We start from the raw sequence: 12,845 nt of genomic DNA, 5'->3' as shown, positions 1-12,845 counted from the left end.
TGAAATACAAACACAAAAAAAGAATCTACATTAAAGCCAAAAAATATATAAAAAATATACAAAAATATGTTGTCAGATGTGAGAAATCAAAATATATTGAGGGAATCCCGATAAATAGTAACGAAATAAGTTTGTGAGAAGTGTGTGTGAATATGAGCAGCAAAACTACTTAATTCTTGTCACATTATAAAGAAGAAGAGTGCGCTGTATTAAACCATTTTTAACATTGCAGCGTGACGAAAGTGCTGTATCCATTGCGAACGCTAAGTTTACCAGAACGAGCTGTTCCGTCTTGGAATTTCTTCTGAGCATGCGTGGCACTTTGTGCGTCGGAACAGGCCACACACGGTCGGAATTGACGCGATCGGATTTTGTTGTCGGAAAATTTTATCTCCTGCTCTCCAACTTTGTGTGTCGGAAAATCCGATGGAAAATGTCCGATGGAGCCCACACACGGTTGGAATTTCCGACAACACGCTCCGATCGATCGGACATTTTCCATTGGAAAATCCGACCGTGTGTACGGGGCATTAGAATTCAAATTGTAAAAAAATATTAATAAAAATCAAGATCCAAAAAATAATAAAAATGAAAAATAAAAATAAAAAAGGAAAAATAAAATAAATAAAAATAGTAATAATGATAATAATAATACGTAAACAAAAACAGAAACACAACCAAAGAACAATCACGATGAACCATAGATGTTAGAAGACCTACTGGTAATATATTAAGATATTAAGAAACAGGGGTCACAATAGGGTGCATAAGCTCCTGTGTACAGGGAGCGAACAGTGGACTCATAAGATGATATGTCACAACACATGTGTCCAATTGCTAGCCCTCTGTAAATGTTGTATAATGTAAGGGAGGAAATGGATAAATAAGATTAAATACCGAATGAACTAAATGAAACTACATGTTTCCAGTTCCTCGTTTAACTCTTTAGGAGCGAGAGAATCAAGCATTGTTTAAATGGTTTTAGCCATTTAAGAATAATTTAATTGTGTTGTTTACAGTATCCTTATGGACTCCTATTTGCTCTCTTAATTTTGCATAGTATCACCTAAAGCAATGACAAGTTAACAGCATCAGTTCCGCCCCTCTGCTCTGCCCATTTTCCCGCCCTCCCTCTGGTATTTAAACAATCGGGTTGCCTGTTCCCGTGACTTTGAAAAAGTACATGCCCATCATGGCAACCCTCCTGCCTGCGCTTCACGATGGTTTCCGAGGACATTTGAGGACTTCCAGCCACCGTCTCCTCACCAGGGCGTTACGTCATCTGTATGATCCCTCTCCGGCTTTTCCCGGTTTTTAGCTTGAGTTTGCAGCGGCTCTCTGCTCCACACCACATCCCTGTCATACCGACCCGTTCACTGTGGTTCCATCCAGGGAGAGTGACCTACCAGTGCCGACGGTCCACGGTTTACCCCTCCACACCCATCTGCATGTCAGCCTGCACAGTGAGTAGCCTTGAGGAGAGCGGTTCAGCACTTTCACCACAGCCATGATCACCGACTTCCTCCATCGGCCATCCAGACCACACCGGCCAGCGGGTCTACCGTTCGGGTCAGGACCCCTCAGTGCAGAGGGATTATTGGCGCTCCCCAAGCTGCACTGTTTCATCCTTGGATACCGTTATCTCCTCATTGCTCCGGTAACCTTCAGTGACACCGTAGGTTCATTTAATTGAAGCTTACCCTCTTTTCATCTACACTATATAGTATGTATGAGGATTCTTTGTTTTAATGTCATGATGGCTATTCATTAAACTTGTTTTGGTTCATCAACATCATTTGAAAGGAAGATTTTGCTTAACCCATTGCCTGCCATCCATGGTTTCTGCCAGTGTTATGTTCACCTAATGTTACCCTTTGAGCGCTGACATTTAATGTTTTGTCCTGTTGCCATCCATATACTCCAGTTATGGTTACTGTTCAGCTGCACTGGGTATAACAAACAATGGGTTCATTTTTACTTTTATTTTTATATTTCTTCACGTGGTTTACATTTGAGCGCTGTTGAAACTTTTGTTACTTATCACCAGTTGTGCTGTCATGCAACACTGTATACAAATAAAATGTATATCAATTTTTTTTCACACAAATTGAGCTTTCTTTTGGTGGTATTTGATCAACATTTAGTTGTTTTGTTTTTAACAAAATATACAATATAATATATAATATAATTTTTAATATAATATATAAAAGAAAAGACAAAGAAAAATAGGGAAAAAAACAATATTTTCTACTTTCTGTTAGAAAACGTATCCATTAAATAAATGAAAAAAATTGAATTTCTTCATAAATTTAGCATCTACAAACTATGTTATACATACTAGAAATTACACCGCTATAGATGTTGCACTGTAATGGTGGTGATCAGCGACTTATAGTGTGACTGCGATAGTGTGGCGGACAATCTGGCACTAACAGAAACTGGCTGGGAGGGTTACTAATTGATGCTGAAATCCCTAGTGACTTTAATACAATGATCAAGGACAATACTGACAATACGACTAATGGCACTGGCTGAGAAGGGGTTAACATACAGTATAGGTTCAATAAAGAGGTTAACTGTGTGCCTAGAAAGTGTAATGTGTGCTGTTTTTACTTACTATTCTGGCTGTTTTTAGTCCCTGCTTTTCAAGGAGAAGAAACAGCCAGATCGCTGTTCAGTGTACACAGAGTTCCGTGTGTTTGTAAACACAGAACTATGTGTGTGATTGGACAAAGCCAGTCAGCAGCTTTCAGCCAAAATGATTGGCTGAAATCTGCTGCCAAACTTGTGCTGTGTCAAATCACAGCATGGGTCAGCAGGGAGCACGTGTATGTGCGCCCCAAACCTGAAAGCAGGAGCAAGCAACATACATGTATGTTGCCAGGCCTGCACCTGCCGCCTGCTCACAGTATATTTTCTGTCAGCGGGAGGTTAAATAGATATAACAAAACCCTTTCAATAGTATATTTTATAGACCAAAAGGGACAAAATAAGAGAAGTTTATTGTTAGGGTTTACATACATTTTAAGGGTTTATTCACACCATAATGCTTCTAGGATCGGTCCTATAGTTCATTTCATCACATACATAAAAAAATGTTGTGTTGTACTGCATTGTGAAAAATATCACAGGACCCTTTTGTTGTGCAATGAGGTGAACTAGAGGCATTAACAACCTATTCAAAATAAATTGACTTCCTAACACTGGGTACCTGAAAGTGCCTAAAACACATGCATTAACATCTATGTGTTAAAAAGTCATAAAGTTAGGTGGCCATGCCATTGCAAATCTGATAGCCACAAATGGTGGAGGAGAAGGTGTTGTAAAAGGATGCTGACACTCACAAAGCATAGCAGATTTTTTTCATTCTTTAAGATATTTTATTACATTTTGGAGTATTAGACAACTAAAAAAAACGTGAAATATCACCCACTTTCCCTTTGACACAGATTAGTGATATAAACCTATAGCTGTTACAAAGATCTAAGCATGATAATCACCCCATCCCTAATTAAAGTATTAAAATCCTCAGTAGCTGGTGTTTTAGAATGATACAAGCAGCTAATACAGCATGACATGAATTTGACTACGCACCCATCTATGCATGTGAATGTCTTGTGAAAATTGACTTGAGACGTGCTTTATCTCACGCAAACATAGATTTTGCAATCTTTTAAATAATCAACGCAGCTGAATTTAGTGTCATCTCTCATCAAATGACATGGTTCTGAAGACAACCGAACCTCTTCTGAACTCAGCAACAAAGCACATCCAGCCTACCAACAATATTGCTATTTATGTGAAGATTGGCCTTATTATCTCTCTATTGCAGACTTGACATAAGCTTATATTTTCTGGCATTTCTAAATGCTGGTGTCCCTTTGGATCTAGAATAAAAAAAGAAAGCTCTTAGATCTTCCGTCCACTGCTAATCTGTATCCTACAGTCTTCACTTCCCTAATAAATAGTTTACCACCTAAGCTTGTCCCAAAAGGTGGCATGACAGATATTTCACAGCGTGTCGATCAAATTAAAGGCCGGCAAATGTTTCATTACTTTAGGACACAGCACTCTGCTAAAATATTTTGATACTGTTGTACATAATTTACTTTCTTATAACTGAAATAAATCAAACAATATCATCAAACTATGTTCCTATCAATAATCTGTATGAACATTAGCACTGATGTAGCCTGCATATTAAAATTGACCTATGTTTATTCTTTCCTAAGTTGGCAGTAGATATGAAATACAGGCTCCCTTGGTTGCAGCTGTACTCCCTTGCACCCAAGGTATCCTGGAAGCTGGGGTGTACATTTATGAACAATTTCACTTTTGCAGAACGAGTCAAGACTCCTTTCTCCCATGCATCTCTGTGTTGGTGCAATGGCCACCGGTCCTTCGGCATCCACTGGACTAAAGTCTAAATCTCCGAAAAAGGACAATCTGTACCGAAGACTTCAAGATGTTGTATAGAAAAATAACTTCATTCGTGGGCTGTATTTTAAGAGATAGCAGTTTTTAAAGTAGTTTTTCCAACAAAGTAAAAATAAAAGAGCTATTTTTTTTGTATAACATTTTGAAGTCTTTGCTAAACAATGACCAGTTTCTGTATTGGTCCATGAGGAGGTCCACTCCGTTAAAGAACAGAGAGGTGAGAGTCATAGGAGGATGAACCACCACTTCTCTGGGTTTCCTTCTGCTGAGGTGATGAAAACAAAAGCTGCTTGGTATAAGGAAAGAAAACAAAAGCTGCCTTTATATGCAAATGCTGGAGTATACTGCATATACTAACCATGCATAATGATGCACATGCAGTATATAACACAATGTTGAGATTTCAATAGGGTATTGTGGAACAGAGAATGTACAGCACAGCATACAGAAAAAGGCACTATGGAATAAAGAATGGGATGATGAGGAATGGTGAATGTATGGTGTAGTACACAGAATATACCAGTATGGAAAAGGGGATTTTTGTGTTCTGGGGCATTTTATTATTTTTCTTTCACCCCAACACACATATACAGTGTGCTTTAGTGTATCACAGCACACACACAGGCAAATTCTCTGTGCATTGTGGTGTACATCATTTCAAAAATAGTGCAGGGTCTATATATTTGTTAATTGAGAGTCTGCTCAAAATATACTGTAACTTCCAATTACATCCCCTTGCTTAATAAGATTCGCCAAGATTTACGTTCTTGGGACAAAAAGGACCTTTACATGGATAGGTTGCATGAATATCATTAAAAAAGGTAAAATGTGTTGTTCCTCCTGCAGATGGTACCTATCCCCTTACCTTCCCACTTTTTAGGGAGCTTGGTAGCCTTTTTGCAGGGTTTATGTGGAGAGACAAGAAGCCAAGAATAGCCATAGCGATACTGCAGAGGTCCAAGCGCTACAACGTATCCTCAATTGGAGGTTTCATAAGGCTTCAAAGTTGTTGGTATAGATGGAAAAGGTTATGGCAGGTCGGAATCTGTCATACGCCCCATGGGTTCCAAAGGAGGACAGAGGCCCTTCCACTTGAGTTTTTCCCCTGACCGCCCATGTATTGAGGGTTTGGGACAGAATGAATGGATCTCTAGCTTTAGCACCTCCAAATTCCCTGCTGGCCCCAGTCTGTGGCTTTCCCTGGTTCCCCACTGGGGAGCAGCTGTCCTCCTTTAGATCCTGGGTGAGCGATGGCACTCACAGCTTGGCACGATTTGTGCAAGGTCATAGTTATGGTAGCTTCCCCTTTGATTTCTGGAAACATCGACAGCTTACCAACTTTGTCACAACACAACACAACATCATGAGTCGCAGATAAGATCCACTCTTACAGAGTTTGAATGCTTATGGGCTGATCAGGATCCTCTGCCTCACATGATCTCTGCCCTCTATAAATTGCTTGAGGCTGTTAAGCCTAATTCTAAGCCGTACTTCATCAAAGAATGGGAACGGGATCTCCAGTGTGAGTTTTCCAATGAACAACTAAATCATTTATATTATTTGATACACTGTCACATACCTGATGGTTGAACCCAGTATGCAGGGAGCATACTGGCTCGAGAACCCCTGATAGAGCAGACAGGGGCTCGAGAGTGCAAAGAGGCACAAGTGCCTGACAGGTTAGCAGATGTAGGGGCTGATCCAGACCTCTGATGTGCAGTGAGAAGGTCAGTTGCAGGCTGGAACTGGGACCCAGTAGGAAGCAGGAACAAACTGGAAGCTGGAGACAACACATAGCAGGGAGGTGTATTGTAGTCCAGGGAAAGCCAGCTGGTAACTGAAGACTGCATACAGCAAGGAAGTACAAGTAGTTCGGAGGATCAGGCTGATAGCTGGAGACCGCAAACAACTAGGAGGTGTCATGTAGTCCGGCACACAAACAGGTGCAGGCAAGCTGGGTCAAACACTGGCGGGCAGATACGGTACAGGAGGAGCAGCCAAAAGCAAAGTCGTGAAGCAAGCCGGGTCAGTAACAGGCAGGCAGCTAAGGACCAAGGAGGAGGCAGAAGAGGCATCAGGACAAGCCGGGATCAGAGACTGGCAGCAAACAGGGTAGGTCAAAGACAAGCTGGGTAACAAGAATCAGGTAAGTAGAACAACAGGCAGCAAGGGGTCTCAGGAAATGCTGTAGACCGGACAGCAAGGCAGCATGGTGACAGTCTTCTTTAAATAGAGCCTTTGGCGCCAAGTGTCACAAGGCGAGCCTGCGCGCTACCGCGCACGCACGCGCCAGGCGGCGCTTTCAATGGGAACACTGTGCACAGGTCTTCCTCTGCCATTCTGGTTGCTGAAACGTATTCCTTGACATACACTCTAGCTCAGTGGAATCTTAGACACAAGAGTACAATTACAAATTGCTCACACGTTGGTACTGGGTACCAGCGACTTTGGCTAGAATCTATCTCACGTTTTGGAGCTTTGTTGGAGGGGTGTGGACAAAAGGGCACAGTCCTACACATTTGGTGGGACTGCCCACTGCTACGACCTTTTTGGTCATGTGTAAGTAAACAGGTTTCTGATGGTCTTGGTGTGGTCCTCCCTGATTCCCCGATACACTTCCTTTTTCATGTCCCCCTCATGCCCGTATCTCGTTATAAGAAAAGCGCTCTACCCAACCTTCTCAATGCAGCTAAACACCTTATACCGCTGTACTGGAAAAGCCAAGGAATACAGAGCGTGATAGAATGGGTTGCGAAGGTGGGGGAGATCATGGCAGCAGAGGAGTGGCTGGCCATGTGTAAGGACAATTGAAAAAGATTTGACTCCATTTGGGCATCCTGGAGAGACCACATCTTGGGTACAGCCCCAGCCTTTTCTAGCTTGGATATTGCCTTACTGGCCTTGGGTGATCCTCAATTTGAACAATTGGTCTGCGCAAACAGCACTTCTACTGATAGCAACCCCTTGGTTGTTGTCAATAATTAAGTGTCGAGTTCAGTGTGGACAGCAAGTTCCTATTGCGTGAGCTACAGTTAATATATATATTTCTGATAATCTATATTATTTTATCAATACTTTTGGTCATCCTCATTATGCCTGCCTTTGAGAACTCATATCAGTCACGATAGTGCTTGAATAAGTGGAGCTTCCCTACTCTCTCCTTGTAGGAAGAGTGTTTTTTGTCCACATGGACCGATTGTCCAGGACTAACTGTTTGTAAATGATGACTCCCCCCCTTTTTCTTTTGAGATTCTATTATTATTATGTTTATAATTTTGGTTTCCCCCCTTTTTTTTCTCTTTCTCTCTCTCTCTTGCATCCATATATGTTTTGTACATCCGAAAACTTTAAAATAAAGATTTTATATATATATATATATATATATATATATATATATATATATATATATATATATATATATATATATATATATAAAAAATGCTGTAACCATAGAGCCACCACTGAGTTTTCTAGAGGTAGAGCACATATATAAACCTTCATACATGTTCTTTAATCTAGAAATGCTTGCATATTCACTTAAAGTGGAAGTCCAGGCTAAAACTTAAATCTCTGCATCTATAGCCACCAACATTCTAACACTAACCTATCTAGTCCTGAAAAGAAAAAATCTGTATACATACCTTTTCTGCAGGTGATTCGACACAATCTCCAGTGGTGGAAGCTCTGCAGAGGACACGGCCCCCAACGGCTATGAAATGAATGGGAAGTGACGTCACCCATAGAGTTACTATGAGGCTTCCATTGATGGCGTGTCCTCTGCACCTGCCTCCACAGCGAAGTTGTGGCTGACAGCTCAGCGTGGGATGAAAGCTTCCGCCACTGGAGATCAGGTTGGGTCACCTGCAGAAAAGGTATGTATACTGATTTTTTTCTTTTCAGGGCTAGCTAGGTTAGTGTTAGAATGTTGCTGGCTATAGATGCAGGGATTTAAGTTTTAGCACTTCCACTTTAAAGTCGCTCTAAAGGCTAGACAATTTTTATCTAAATGCATTCCCTGCGTTAAGGTAAAAAATGTCCCAGTAGTAGTATCACACCCACAACCCCCTAAATACTTACCTGAGTCCTCACTCAATCCAGTGACCATCAGAGTTGTGATCATCTATAGCGTCCCCTCCCCTCTCCCCTCTCCCCACTCCCCACTCTCACAGGCTTTGCTGAAGCAGCTGGACCCATTGGGCTCTGCTGCTGTCAATCAAATCCTGTGAGGAGGGAGTAGAGGGCAGGGCTGAGCCACATTGTATGTGTCAAAGGATGCACACAGCCCAGTTAGGGAGCGAGCTGGCAAGTGTGCCACCATAGGTAGCAGCTTACCTATGGAGGTACACCAATAGCAGGAGGAGCCTAGAATGATGGTGGGGGTTCACAGAAGAAGAGGTTTGGGGCAGCTCTGCGCAATATACATAGCAAGTAAGTATAACATGTTTGTTATAAAAAAAACAACAAAAAAACTGTCTTTAACTACTTTAACTACAAGTAAATTAAACTCTTTTAAAGTGTATTAAATACCAAAACCTTTTTTTAGGATTAGAACTACTGTTATTTTTTTCCATTAATACTGTCCTTGCTAGGGTTATTCACCTTTTCTGTTTTTCTCGCTGACCCGTATCAGGAGGACTAAAAATAAGGAATTCTCCAAAATTTTCAATTTTCATCAGAAGAGGAATAGAGGGAGAATCATATTGGATGCACATTTGTTTTGGTGATAACTATTTAAAATAGGATTTTATCACTTTGAAAACATATCCCCTCACTTCCCTTTGTTTTCACAGCTCAGTAAGTGAAGCTGAATTTCTTCTGGGACACAGATGGCACAAAAAATAGTTTTTATGTGATTGGAGGAGCAGTTGAATGATAGAAAACTTCAGTTTTAACTATCACATTGGATGCATACAGATGCATATATAATATATAAATATAATAAATAATATATAATCTATTTGTATCTAATGCATATAATGCATCTAACTCTTAATTTAAATTGCTAGATAAACAAAAGACAATGTGCATTTGTCTTTGTATTTAAATACATTGCTCCAAATTGTATATTCCAGTGTAGTACAGCACTGTTTGAACCTCTTGGATTAAGCATTCCGGTGACTTTCTTGGAATAAGGTTAAGTGTGACAAAGCCAAGCTTTTGGCTAGCATAGACCCTGTTTAACGAGATCTAAAACCCAAGATATATATAGAATGACCTGCAGAAAAGGGTCTAGTTATGGCATCTCAGTGAAAGGTTTTTAGAACCCTTTTGCTAATCAGGATGAAGATGTCAGTGACCCTACTCTATTAAACAAACGTTTCCTTTGCAAGAGCCATTGTAACGTTCAGTCTTTAGAGCACTGCATTAGCATATATTCTTTGTTTTGGCAGTAAGATATATTTTCACAAACTAGAATTTAAACTATACAATGTATTTTTTTTGCACTTAATGCTGTGGTCAGATTATGTACATTATAGTGAGGGCTGATTTATAGGAGTATAGAGTTAGGTATTAGGTTGTCTGTTTATAAGGTAAAATCTGTGACAATATTGCTTTTTATCTTGTCACACCTTGCCCTATCATTTTTATGATGTTAAAATTAGATATAAAAACATGGTGAAAACTAGAAATGGTACACAACTATCAACATTCAGTAAACCTGAAAACAATAAATGCTACCACCTTGGGGATTGTTACTTTTTAATTTTTTTGTCTAAAATTAGTTATACCAAGCTTAGGGTGGGGAAAATGAAATAAAAATCAGGTGTAAATACTTTATAATACTTTATAAATTGCCTATTTGATTTTGCCTTGGTTGGCTTGTAGGATTTTTATAAAGGGTTTTGTTTAACTGCCAACCGACCAGCCACCAACATTATACTGTGGCAGGTTGTTCCCGCAAATCGCCGTAGCTGTACGTCGGTCCCTTTAACAGCTATAGCAGGCACACACGCGCCTGCTGTGCTGGGGGGGAGCTGATGCACGTGGCCAGTGGCCTCCATGTCCGCCGGCCACCCGCAAACGCTCCACAGAGAGCCAGAATGGGGATCTGTCAATGTAAACAAACAGATTTTGACAGGGGAGTAGAGATCTCTCTGTACTCCCAGTCCCCTCCCCCCCACAGATAGAAACACCTCCAAGGGAACACATTTAACCCCTTGATCACCCCCTAGTGTTAACCCCTTCCCTGCCAGTGTAATTCATACAGTAATCAGTGGCTTTTTATAGCACTGATTTCTGTAAATGTCACTGGTCCCAAAAAAGTGTCAAAAGTGTTCAGTCTGTCCTCTGCAATGTCTAAATCCTGCTAAAAATGACTGATCACCGCCATTACTATTTAAAAAAAAAAAAGAATAATAAAAATGTCATAAATATTTTCCCTATTTTGTAGACGCTATAACTTTTGCTCAAACCAATCAATATACGCTTATTGCGGTTTTTTTTACCAAAAATATTTAGAAGAATACATACCGGCCTAATTTGATGAAGACATTTTTATTTTTTAAAATTTTTTGGGGGGATATTTTTTTTTTTCAAAATTGTCGGTCTGTTTGGTTGTAGTTCCTCTTTAAGTAGACTACACATAAAGGATCACAATTGGATGTGCTGACACAAACTAACCATTGAAGAATCTTGAATTCTGAATGCATTGCCTAAGCATGCATGTTTATGCAGCTTGCAGAGAGCGGATACGTTTTCACAGAAGCTGGTTTTATAAGGAAATAATAACAATTGACTAAAAATATCCAATCTAGCTAATTGATTTTACCATGAGAAGTACTAGCTGGGAAGCAGGGTCTACTGATAATCATTGAATAAATGGTTGAATGATTCCACCAAAATCAGTGAGTTTTTATGGCAAAAATCGAATTATATTTAGGCCATGCTGCCTATTTTAGCTAATGTGTCGTTAATAGCAGTAACATTTTTTTCAAGCATATTGGTGCATCTTTTTACTTGTGACTTTTGTTAACTTGGGGGATACTTTTGGTTGAAAGGTATGTCTGGAAAACATTAACATGAACTGAAATGTATTGTTCACTGCAGTGCACCTGAACTTTGTACATTGTGAAACACAAAAGGTATTTCCCCTAGCTCTCTTCTGGGTAGTCACCTTGGCATGCCAGTTGACCATCTGCCCCAATTACAATTGTTTGGGCAGCACTCACTTCACCACCTTGCTGGTTCTTTTATAGCACAGAGATAAGACAACCATGAAATCCAGTGTAGCTCTGATGACACCGGAGGGATCAAATGACAAAGAGCCACCCCACTGGAAATTGAGCACATTGGTGGCAACTGAGTAGGTGCTTCCAAAAATAGCTAATAGCCAGATCTTCAGGAGAATCTACTTACTCTTAAACTACATGCACCCCATTTTTGACAGGTGACCTTCACCCATGAGGGCCTTTCACCTTGGTGAAGATCACTTGTCCAGCTACCTTTTTCCTCTACAGGTGTGGCCTATCTGAACTGCTGACAGAAGGAAGTTGAGGAACTTATCTTCCTTGTGCACATCAAGGAACCAAATGTGTTGTGGGAAGTAGGGTTAAAGGGGCCTTGTATGTATCTAAGCATGGTGAATAAATGAGCAATCCACTTTAGTCCTTTCTCCTGATAGGAAGTTTCCTCCAGATATAAAACAAGACACCAGTTTCACACTATGGTAATTGAAAAGAATCCAAAATGCTGTAAAATAAAAACTCCTTATATGCTTTTCTGACTGCACAAACGAGAACTGCACACGTGAACATTTTCATGAATCAGTACCTGGATACTCTTTAAGCCCCACTGTGAGGTATTGCCAAATTTACCCATTCAGTGGGATCCTTCCCCCGCTGCTTGGGTTAATGCTCATTTTGATAGGGGGTAAAGTGATAAGTATAACTAATTATCTAGGTCCTTGCTTGCGCAGGATTCCTTCTTTTGGTCCAGCCAGTTCCCTAAAGTCATTTTACTTCACTGCCAGGCCAATCGCAGCTCACTGAAACATTCATATACAACACAAAACCAGCAATCCTGTGTTGTAGCAGAGGATGGCAAGGGCCTGCTCATATTTCAAAGCATTAGACACTAGGGATGAGCCCAATGTTCGAGTCAAACGTAAGTTCAACTCATACATCAGGTTTTCGCCCATTCGCCGAACAGCGAACAATATGCGGCATTCATGGCAAATTCAATAACCGTGAAATGCCATTAAAGTCTATGGGCCACTAACATGAAAAACCAAAAGTGCTAATTTTAAAGGCTTATATGCAAGTTATTGCCATAAAAAGTGTTTGGGGACCCGGGTCCTGCCTCAGAGGACATTTATCAATGCAAAAAAGTTTTATAAATGGCTGTTTTTTCATGAGCAATAATTTTAATAATGCCTAAAGTGAAACAATAAAAATTAAATAATCCTTTAA

The sequence above is a fragment of the Aquarana catesbeiana genome, linkage group LG05 (assembly GCF_042186555.1).
Source record: "Aquarana catesbeiana isolate 2022-GZ linkage group LG05, ASM4218655v1, whole genome shotgun sequence".
Classification (NCBI taxonomy): domain Eukaryota; kingdom Metazoa; phylum Chordata; class Amphibia; order Anura; family Ranidae; genus Aquarana; species Aquarana catesbeiana.
Note: the sequence above shows the minus strand (reverse complement) of the source record.